The 9,335-nt window shown below is 47.0% G+C and overlaps 1 long non-coding RNA gene across 1 annotated transcript; it reads right to left on the bottom strand.

The window, feature by feature from the left end:
* Window positions 1-3,654: 3,654 nt before the first annotated feature.
* Window positions 3,655-5,722, bottom strand: LOC140592320 (uncharacterized). The gene is made up of 3 exons (XR_011992688.1): window positions 4,623-5,722; window positions 4,436-4,540; window positions 3,655-4,332 (listed from the first exon to the last, which is right to left on the bottom strand). It is a non-coding gene; the product is annotated as an uncharacterized lncRNA (long non-coding RNA).
* Between the last annotated feature and the right edge of the window lie 3,613 nt (window positions 5,723-9,335).

The following is a 9,335-nucleotide window of genomic DNA, read 5'->3' as shown; positions in this document are numbered from 1 at the left end:
CAGGATTGGTTGTTACCTTACCTGCAGCTTTATGATTGGCTAGAAAATGAATTCATTTGGTTGGTGGCTATGCGAGCAAATATTTATCTGCAAAGCGCTAGGCAAGTTAGTGCCAAACTCATTTATGTGCGCAAGTGTGAATTTGCACTCGCAGGTCGGTATTTGCAAGAGGACTTGGATTTGCAATACAGGTTTTGTACTTGAAAACCATTCTATCTTTGTAAAAAATATTTTTATGAAGATGTTTGGTTTCGCATTTACAAAAAATATTGACGTGCATTTGCAAAATGTTTTTCACGTTGTTACGTGCCGTAAGTTTTTGTTACGTGCCGTAAGGGATATGTGCCGTAAGTTTCGGGTACATGCCGTAAGAGTTACGTGCCGTAAGTTTAGGAGGATGCCTGCAGGTCCTTCGGACGTCCTGCCCACTCGCCGATTGGTCGCCCGCCCCCTCGACTCCGCCCTCAGGACCTGACCCCGCCTCCCTTGCCCTCGGAGCCGTTTCCGGTTCGCCGGCTGAAGAGTTCGCCGCTTCGTCCCTTCGTTTGCCCGCTACTTGCTTCTCGCCTGCTAGCTCGCTCTCTGTTCGCTTTTGCTTTGTTTGATTGATCGTGTATGACTGTTTTGCCCTTGACTTCCGATTCTCGCCTCGCCCTTATTTGTACTTTCGCCTTGGTCTCTGATTGCTTGATTGGTTTTGGACTTTCGCCTGTGTTTCGACTTCGCCTCTCGGTTTTCCCTTTTGATACCTTTGCCTCGGTTTCGTGTTTCACTAGGTGTGTAGGGAGTGTCTGCCTTTTTGTTTATTCGTTAACGTGGGGATTATTGTTTGTTTGGTCAGGGAGATAGATTTAGGCATTGTTGTTTCGTTTCACCATTTTTCTTTGTGTTCACTTAGATAGCTCAGCTTGGGTTACTCGGTAGATGTGCTTTTGTTTGTTTCTTTGGCCTTTGTCACTCCTGACGTTCGTTACACCTAGTGTTTGTACTGTGTTTGTGGAAAAACTATAAAAAAAACTATAAAAAAAAAAGACTCCCTCTGTGTCCCGTGTTCCCTTCTCCTAGCCCTAGTTGTCCTGTCCTCCCCAATCCCTCCTTCCCTTTCACGTTGTTGCGGTCTAACCCTAGACTGGATCGTAACAAAATTGGGGGCTCGTCCGGGATATTCCTGTCTGGGATATCTTCGTTCCTCTGTGTTGTCCTTCTGTGTACTTTCGGTTTTGCTTGGCGGATTGATTATAGTGGGGATAGTTGGTGTACTTGGGATTGCAGTATGGCTACCTTTGACCTGCTCGAGTTTACCCTGAACCCCACGCAGGAACACTTTGAATCTTGCAGGAAAGCTGACCTAGTAGCCATTGCGGGGTTTTTCAACGTCAGGATTCCGATCTGTGCGTCGAAGCAGGAAATTAAGCGGGTCCTGCACGACGAATTAGTCATGCAAGGTATTCTGCCCGAGCCAGGTGAACTTTCGGGTGTTGCACCTTGCCCACACCGGTCTCCTGCGTCGGCGGAAGCAGAAGGCTCGGTGCCAGGGGTTCGCATGGATCCCGGAAGTCCCGGCTCGTCTAAGGAGGAGATTCTCCTCACAATTCGACTCCGAGAAACCGAACTGGAGATTAAGAAACAGGACTGCCAAGCCCAAATCTTACGCATTAGGGCTTTGGAGTTGGAGGCAGAACGGGATGCTAACATGCAAAGGGCGAGGGCAGGTCCAAAACCGCCTGTTCCTCACCCTCGTAAGGTAAGCTCGCCCCTTGATGCCGACCGCTCCACCGCTCGTGCCGGTGTAGGTTCACTGGACGAGAGTGTGCGTCCTAATGCTCCATCTCCCCCGGTTCCTACTCGATCCCCTGAGAGGGAAACTACTGGCTTTGATGTAAGCCGTCACATTGGACTTGTGCCCATTTTTAGGGAAAACGAGGTAGACGCTTACTTCCCCATCTTCGAACGCATTGCGACCACCTTGAATTGGCCCCGGCATCTTTGGTCCTTACTGCTGCAATGCAAACTCGTGGGGAAGGCTCAAGAGGTCTGTTCAGCCCTTGGTCTGGAGCAAAGTCTCGACTATGACATTGTGAAGGCTACAGTTTTGAGAGCTTACGAACTAGTGCCTGAAGCATATCGGCAGAATTTCAGGAAGCTTTGTAAATCCGCCTCGCAAACCCACGTGGAATTCGCTCGGGAAAAGTCACTCCTCTTTGATAAATGGTGTACCGCTAGTGGTGTGACTAACTTCGATCAGCTCAAGGAACTGCTTTTGTTAGAGGAGTTTAAAAATTGTTTGCCTGATCGTGTGGTTATTTACTTGAATGAACAGAAAGCTATGTCTCTTGCGGAAGCCGCTACCCTGGCCGATGAGTTTGTATTAACCCACAGAACTGTGTTTGTCCCTACTCCTTTGCCTCGTAAGCTCCATCCCAGACCGGTGCCGCCTCCTGCGAAGGTTGCCCCGATGGCCCCACCGGTAGAAACTAGAGAATGTTTTTATTGTCATGAAGTTGGTCACCTCATCTCTGTTTGTCCTGCGTTACGACGCAAGAACGCTCGTTCGAATGTGAAAAAGGTACTTGTTACGGATTGTGTTCCCGTTTCTGATGTTCCGATGTCACCTAACTCTGTTGAACCCTCCTTCCAGCCGTTTGTATTCCCTGGTTTTATTTCTCTGTTGAACTCTGATGTTAAGTGTCCTATTATGATCCTACGGGACACTGGTGCTGCTCAGTCCTTCATTTTGGAATCTGTGTTGCCCTTTGATAACTCGTCTTATGCCGGTTCTGATGTGTTGGTTCAAGGTATTGAACTAGGAACCATGAGAGTGCCTCTCCACCAGGTTTGCTTAGAGACCAATGATTTTTCGGGTGTTGTGAAAGTTGCTGTTCGACCTCGACTTCCTGTTTCGGGTGTATCTTTTATTTTGGGGAATGACATTGCGGGAGGTAAGGTAGTTCCTCTACCTGAGGTAGCGTCAGAACCAGAGAGTGGCTCTGACAACTTAGAATTTGATTTCCCTGGTGCTTTTCCCGCTTGTGTCTATACTCGTGCTCAAGCTAGACAACTAGCAGACATCGACCTGGCTGATTCCTTCATGGCTGAACGAAAGGTATCTATTCCGTCCCCATGTGCTAGTCCCCCACAAATAGAAAACCCAGTTCTACCCCAAGCTACAGATGGTGGGTGTACGCGAAAGGAATTATCCGCCGCTCAGGGAGCTGACCCGTCTCTGACGGAGTGTTATGATTTGGCCGTAGAGAAAGCAACCTTAGCAGACCATTCGGTGGCTTACTTTGTTGACCGTGATCTGTTAATGAGGAAGTGGACACCTCCTCAGTCTCCAATGGAGTGGGCTACGGTGTTTCAGGTGGTTGTTCCGTGTTCCCACAGAAACCAGGTATTAGCTTTAGCTCATGATCACCCGTGTTCTGGCCACTTGGGAGTTAGGAAGACGCTCGCTCGGATACTAAAGTACTTCTATTGGCCCGGTATAAATTCGGATGTAAAGCGATACTGTCGTTCGTGTCACATTTGTCAGCTGGTAGGGAAACCAAATCAGGTAATTCCCCCTGCTCCTCTGCGTCCTGTCCCAGCTATCGGAGAACCGTTTGAACATGTCATCATCGATTGTGTAGGTCCTTTGCCTAAAACTCGCTCAGGAAATAACTATCTCTTTACCCTGATGTGTGCTACTACCCGCTACCCTGAGGCGATACCTATGCGGAGCTTAAAAACCAAAGGGGTGGTGAAGGCTCTAATTAAATTTTGCACCACATTTGGTTTGCCGAAATATATCCAGTCCGACCAAGGTTCGAACTTCACTTCCCTGTTATTTTCACAGGTGTTACGTGAGTTAAACATTAGACATAGGGTCTCCAGTGCTTATCACCCGGAGTCCCAGGGTGCCCTTGAGCGTTTTCATCAGTCGTTTAAAACGATGCTGCGAACCTACTGTTTAGAGGCAGGAAAAGACTGGGACGACGGGGTTCCTTTGCTTTTATTCGCGATTCGGGATACCGTACAGGAATCCACTGGGTTCAGTCCAGCTGAACTTGTTTTCGGGCATACCGTGCGTGGACCTTTAAAGGTCCTACAGGAGCAGTGGTTGTCCCCGAGTCCACCTCCTCTGAATAAGAATGTGCTGAGCTTTGTAAAGTCTCTGCGTGAGCGTCTTGGTGCAGCCAGGGAATTGGCCAAGCGCTCTTTAAGTTCGTCACAGGAGGAAATGAAAGCTCGGTTTGATAGGAAAGCCAAAGAACGAACTTTCCACGAGGGAGATCGCGTGTTGGTCCTTTTACCCCTGCCTGGCTCGTCTTTGCAAGCGCGGTTCTCAGGTCCCTATAGAATACAGGAAAAGATCAGTCCCCTAAATTACATTATCGAGACACCTGATCGAAAGCGAAAAACCCGATTATGTCACATAAACATGTTGAAGCCTTACGTTGATCGTGCTGACCCCGCTCCATCGTCCGCTCCTGTTCTGCTCCCTTCTGCCGTAGTTAATGTGCCGGTGCGTGAGTACTCGCCCGAACTCGATGATCTGCACCTTGGGAGGAATTGTTTGCCATGCGCTCGTCTGCCCAACTCGGAAGCCCTTAAAACCCTTAAGGGAAGGCTTGCTCACTTACCCAGTGTCGCCCAATCGGATATCCATGCCCTGGTGCGTAAATTTCCCTCTCTATTTTCCGACACCCCTTCGCAGACCCCTGTTTTGGTACACGACATTGATGTGGGAGATCATATCCCTATCAAACAGCACCCCTATCGCGTCAGCCCTCGTAAGCGGGAGCTGTTAAAGAAGGAGACTGACTACCTGTTGGAAACGGGTCTCGCCATGCCTAGTTCCAGTCCTTGGAGTTCACCGTGTTTGCTTGTCCCAAAACCTGACGGTACGTTTCGTTTCTGTACGGATTATAGAAAAGTGAATGCTGTTACTAAACCAGACGCCTTTCCACTTCCCCGAATGGAAGACTGTATAGATCGCATTGGTTCCGCCAAATTTGTCACGAAACTCGACCTCCTGAAAGGATATTGGCAGGTTCCGTTAACCCCTCGTGCTTCGGAGATTTCTGCATTCGCTACCCCAGATACTTTCCTACAGTACACAGTTATGTCCTTCGGATTACGAAATGCCCCGGCTACGTTTCAGCGACTAATGACTAAGGTTCTGGGGGATGTCCAAAACTGTGAAGCATACTTAGATGACGTGGTTGTGTACTCTGATTCGTGGGAGCATCATTTGGCAGCGTTAGAACAAGTTTTTATTAGGCTCAGGGATGCTTCATTAGTATTAAATCTGGAGAAATGCGAGTTCGGCCAAGGCACGGTCACGTACCTCGGTAAGCTAGTGGGACGCGGAACAGTGAAGCCTGTTGACGCCAAAGTCCAAGCAATCACGTCCTTCCCTATTCCAAAAGCTAAGAAGGATCTTCGCCGCTTCCTGGGAATGGCGGGTTACTACCGCTGTTTCTGCCGAAATTTCTCAGACGTTGTGTTACCCCTGACTAATTTACTTCGTAAGGACGCCCAAGTGATTTGGTCTGCTGAGTGTCAGGCTGCTTTTGACGCGGTAAAATCGTTACTCACTAGTTCCCCTGTGTTGGCTACCCCTAACTTCGGTAAACCGTTCAAACTAGAAGTAGATGCCAGTGGTACCGGTGCCGGCGCCGTCCTTCTCCAGGAGGATGATGCAGGTCTGGACCATCCTATCTGCTATTGGTCAAAGAAATTTATTAAGCACCAATTAGCATATAGCACCATTGAGAAGGAAGCCCTTGCATTGTTACTTGCCTTGCAGCAGTTCGAAGTGTACGTTGGTGATAGTACCCAGCCAGTGGTCGTGTTCACGGACCACAATTCGCTGCTGTTTCTGAATAGGATGCGAAATAACAACCAACGTCTCATGCGCTGGTCTTTGATTATACAGGCTTTCAATTTGCAGATATTCCACAAAAAAGGAGCCAGTAACCTTGTGGCGGATGCCCTCTCACGTTCCTGATAGGTTTATGAATTGATTGGGTAATTGTGTATTGTGGGTTTTAATGATGATTGTGAACCCTACGAGGTTCACACTTATGGGGGGGGGTGTTACGTGCCGTAAGTTTTTGTTACGTGCCGTAAGGGATATGTGCCGTAAGTTTCGGGTACATGCCGTAAGAGTTACGTGCCGTAAGTTTAGGAGGATGCCTGCAGGTCCTTCGGACGTCCTGCCCACTCGCCGATTGGTCGCCCGCCCCCTCGACTCCGCCCTCAGGACCTGACCCCGCCTCCCTTGCCCTCGGAGCCGTTTCCGGTTCGCCGGCTGAAGAGTTCGCCGCTTCGTCCCTTCGTTTGCCCGCTACTTGCTTCTCGCCTGCTAGCTCGCTCTCTGTTCGCTTTTGCTTTGTTTGATTGATCGTGTATGACTGTTTTGCCCTTGACTTCCGATTCTCGCCTCGCCCTTATTTGTACTTTCGCCTTGGTCTCTGATTGCTTGATTGGTTTTGGACTTTCGCCTGTGTTTCGACTTCGCCTCTCGGTTTTCCCTTTTGATACCTTTGCCTCGGTTTCGTGTTTCACTAGGTGTGTAGGGAGTGTCTGCCTTTTTGTTTATTCGTTAACGTGGGGATTATTGTTTGTTTGGTCAGGGAGATAGATTTAGGCATTGTTGTTTCGTTTCACCATTTTTCTTTGTGTTCACTTAGATAGCTCAGCTTGGGTTACTCGGTAGATGTGCTTTTGTTTGTTTCTTTGGCCTTTGTCACTCCTGACGTTCGTTACACCTAGTGTTTGTACTGTGTTTGTGGAAAAACTATAAAAAAAACTATAAAAAAAAAAGACTCCCTCTGTGTCCCGTGTTCCCTTCTCCTAGCCCTAGTTGTCCTGTCCTCCCCAATCCCTCCTTCCCTTTCACGTTGTTGCGGTCTAACCCTAGACTGGATCGTAACAACGTTCATTCACAAATCTTCATATACAAGTACAGATCACATGATGCGTATTTCTGTTCAGTATTTTGCGAATGAAAATTGTGTTCAGTGCGAGCAAATTTTATTTTACGGGTGCAAATTCGAAAGTACACATACAAGTATATATGGCATTATTCTGACTCCAAAAGACCCCACCTAGAATATTGTGTGCAGGTTTCGTCACCTTAAAATGGACATTGCTGCCTTGGAAAAGGTTCAACGTAGGGCTACGAGAATGATTTCTGGTCTTAGAGGAATGTCTTATGAGGAGAGGTTAGCTGAGCTGAATCTGTTTAGCCTTGAGCAAAGGAGACTAAGGGGGGACATGATCCAGGTATATAAGATTCTAACAGTTCTGGATGCTGTTCAGCCAAATGGCTACTTTAATATTAGTTTAAATACTAGAACTCGTGGCCATAGATGGAAATTAGCAGGAGAACATTTTAAATTTGAGAAAACACTTCTTTACACAGCATGTAGTTAGAGTATGGAATAGTCTTCCTGTTCAGGTAGTGCAGGCTAAAACCCTGAGTTCCTTTAAATCAGAGCTAGATAAGATTTTAACAACTCTGAGCTATTAGTTAAGTTCTCCCTAAAGGAGCTTGATGGGCCGAATAGCCTCCTCTGGTTTGTAAAATTCTTATGTTCTTTTGTTCTAAGATATGCTAATTTACTGTTCACATGGTGTACATCATGATTTACTGCGCGCTACTATCCACTGGCACATCTATGTGAATTGCCAGGTTATGTTAGCGTGAAGCACTAGTGGAATTAGCATCAGTTTTCATAAATTTGCATTACGAATCCATTCCATTCAACTGTTCTATAGCACTTTTTCAAACAGAAGGTCGGAAATGTTCAAGTTCCAAATTATTGAGAATACACCAATACATTGCAATATGTAATACTACTAATAGTGAATAATATATAGAATATGCCCTTTTTTTCTGTCAGATAATCCATGATAATCCACGTTATGGCTCAGGTACTGCTTGGATAATTTACAATGAAAAACCGTTGGTTATTCGTGGCGGTGGAAAAGTGCCATAACTATTACATAAAGACACTCTGTTCTGGAATCTGATAGAGAGCAGTGATTGGTGTTCCTTAGTGACCAAGATGCCAAGCCGATCCCCGTGTCTGTAGCTGAGGCAGCTGTCGCTCCTGATCCTGAAGCTGAGCCGACCCCCGTGCCTGTAACTTATGGTGCCACTGCTCCTGATCCTGAAGCTGAGCCGACCCCCGTGCCTGTAACTTATGGTGCCACTGCTCCTGATCCTGAAGCTGAGCCGACCCCCGTGCCTGTAACTTATGGTGCCACTGCTCCTGATCCTGAAGCTGAGCCGACCCCCGTGCCTGTAACTTATGGTGCCACTGCTCCTGATCCTGAAGCTGAGCCGACCCCCGTGCCTGTAACTTATGGTGCCACTGCTCCTGATCCTGAAGCTGAGCCGATCCCCGTGCCTGTAGCTGAGGCCTCTTTCTCTGTGTCATAAGTGTTGCCTCTGGATGCTGAAGGTCAGGGGGTGGGTAGGTCCTCATACTCATCAATGCAGCTGCTGCAGGCAAATGAGTCATCGAGTCCAAGAGTTGCATAGCAACATTTAAGCTTGGAGAAGATGACAGAGTACAGACAACAAGCAAGGGAGGCGTTAACGGAAGATGACTTTGGCAACATACTTTTTCTACTGGAAGCTTCTGAAGACACTGCAAGATAATCTCCAGCTTGCAGTGAAAAATGGCAGGGGCCACCCAGCTCAAAGCTAACCTTGTGCAACAACACCCTCGATAACGCAGCAGAAGGCAGAGATGGCACGGCTGATGTATGGGATCGGGAGATGCACAAGGTGTGCAAAATATATGCAATTTTTTGGATTTAAGATTTACAAAAGAGCTTAGAAAATGCGTACAATCAATGCAATTATAAATGAGCATTTACATACTGGCACTCGGAATCATTGCCCTATGATTTAGTTTATTATCGGTTGCACTGATTTATTTAGGCTTTATCGTGGCGTTAGCCAAAGCCTTCATTTCATCTACTTATTAATCTTCTACTATGCAGATGATATTCTCATGCTATTTACTGGCATTAACAATATATACTTATTTATTAAACATCATATAAATGTCCCATCAATTATTGTCTAGTGTTTTGTCAAGTCACAGCCTTTGGACATTATATGAAGATGGTGAGGACACCTTCGCTCTCTCCACGGTTACCAGCTCAGAGAAATAGACAGGGGACCGATACTTTCCATATCCTAAGAAGATGGTTATGAAGGTCCCAAACACACAACAAAGTGTGCCTAGCCTGCAAGCCCACTGCACAACATGTACTGAAACTAATATAACCCTAAAATGTAACCTTAATCCTAACATTAACCTCTAACCCCT

The sequence above is a fragment of the Paramormyrops kingsleyae genome, chromosome 8 (genome assembly GCF_048594095.1).
Source record: "Paramormyrops kingsleyae isolate MSU_618 chromosome 8, PKINGS_0.4, whole genome shotgun sequence".
NCBI classification, from domain to species: Eukaryota; Metazoa; Chordata; class Actinopteri; order Osteoglossiformes; family Mormyridae; genus Paramormyrops; species Paramormyrops kingsleyae.
This window is presented reverse-complemented; position numbering and strand designations above follow the sequence as displayed.